Below are 2,060 nucleotides of genomic sequence, written 5' to 3'. Positions count from 1 at the left end.
TTATACCACACCCTCTATGTATATCCTTTTAAAATACTGTGATAATTATACAATTCTCGATATTGACAGGTATCAGTTTCCCATATAGTGATGTAAACAGTTTGATCTTATTGAATCACAAATTGTGTGTGCTTGTGTTTTTTTCCCCTGTTTACCTTTTTATGTCTCTCTTGAGTCTTATATTTGGGGATCAAACTTTCCACTGAGCTTTGGCTTTTTCATCAGGACATTCTGGAAATCCCTTATATCATTTAATGACCATCTCCTTGTCTGAAAGCTTATGATCAGTTTTGCTGCATAGTTGGTCCTTGGTTGTAGTCCAAGCTCTTTTGCCTTACAAAATATCATATTCCAATTCCTCCAATCTTTTAATGTAGAAGCTGCTAGGTCCTGTGTGATCCCGACTGTAGTTCTATGATATGTGAATTGTTTCTTTATGTCTACATGCAGTATTTTCTCCTTGGCTTGATAATTCTGGAATTTGGCTACAATATTTCTTGCAGTTTTCAATTTGGGATCTCTTTTAGGAAGTGTCTGGTGGTTTTTTTCAATAACTTTTTTACCCTCTGGTTGTAGGACCACAGGGCAGTTTTCCTTGATGATTTCTTGGAAGATGTTGTCTAGGTTCTTTTTTTTTCATCACTACATTCTTGCAGACCACTAATTCTTAGATTAGCTTTCCTGGATCTGTTCTCCAGGTCAGTTGTTTTTCCAATGAGATATTTTACATTTTCTTCTAATTTTTCATTATTTAGGTTTTGTTTGACTGATTCTTTATGCCTCATAGATTCATTAGCTTCAGCTTGACTGACTCTAATTTTTAGCAAATTATTTTCTTTGGTTAATTTTTGAAGCTCCTTTTCCATATGTTTAGATTTCATTTTTAGGGAGTTATTTTCTCCAGTTAGATTTTGAATCTCCTTTCCCATTTCACAAACTTTACTTTTTAAGGAGCTGTTTTTTTTCAGTGATTTTTTTTTCTATTTTGGCAATTGTAATTTTAAAATAATTGGTCAATTTATCTTCTACCTCTCTAATTTAACTGTTAAAATCTTTCTTGAGCTCTTCCAAGAACACTTTTTGGGTTTGAGACCAGTTCATATTCCCTTTTGAGACTTCAGATGTGGGTATAGAGTCAATGCTGTTCTCTGAATTTGGTTTTTCTTGTTCTCATAATAGCATTCATTCATTTTTGTTTTTCCAATTTGCTTTTTGTCCATTGTGTTTGCCTATTTCTTGGCTTTTAAAGTGGATTTCTGCTTCTGGGGTACAGAGGGCTCTGACCCACCCTTCTTATGCTGGGAACTAGGGACCTCTTTATTGGCTTTGTGTGCTGTGACCTCTGAGTGCCTAGACTGAGGCCATGGCCAGGATTTTACACATTGCCCCAGGCTTACACTGAAACTCATAGTTTAAGGTATGGGGAAGGGTTGTTCTGGCCACTTCAGGATTCTGTCTCTGTGCCCCTGGACTAGAGCTCATGCAGACTAAGCTGCTAGTGACCAGGCCCTGCTGGTGTCTGTAGATTTCTCCTAATTGTGTGAAGGCACACCAGGATTTCTGGTGTTAGTTCTAGCTGGCTCCACCCCACTGGGGTTTAGTATCTCCTGTTGGTTGACTGAAATGGGGCTTGTTTGGATCCCTCCCACCCTTCACTTTAGCCTAGGCAGAGCCACAGCTACATCCTTCCTCTAGGACTACCAAGCCTGCAGCTGGTTCCACTATTTTAGGATTTTACACTGGGGCAATATTCTCTGGGTTTTCAGGGTCAGAGAGGGAGGTTAGAGCAGCTAGGTTTTACTCTGCCGTCTTGGTTCCTGGAAGTTCAGGTAGGTGATTTGTAAACATCCAGGCTGTGGGTTGATATCCCCAGGAGTAACTATTGGTACTGCAGGCCTTGTGCTTGTCTCTTACCCAGCTCCAAGAGATCCCCCATCCTGTGGTGAGAGGTCTGGGAATTGCCCCTGTGGTGGGTGAATCATCTTGCCAAGTCTTGCTCTGGCTCTTCTATGGTCAGATCTTAGGTCTGTGCTGATGCAGCAGCCACACTCCATCCCCCC

This window comes from Petaurus breviceps, unplaced genomic scaffold (genome assembly GCF_028583685.1).
Source record: "Petaurus breviceps papuanus isolate PSGF00001 unplaced genomic scaffold, PetGlider_PUasm1.0 176, whole genome shotgun sequence".
Taxonomy (NCBI): domain Eukaryota; kingdom Metazoa; phylum Chordata; class Mammalia; order Diprotodontia; family Petauridae; genus Petaurus; species Petaurus breviceps.
The sequence above is the reverse complement of the archived record's forward strand: the minus strand, read 5'-3'. Positions refer to the sequence as shown.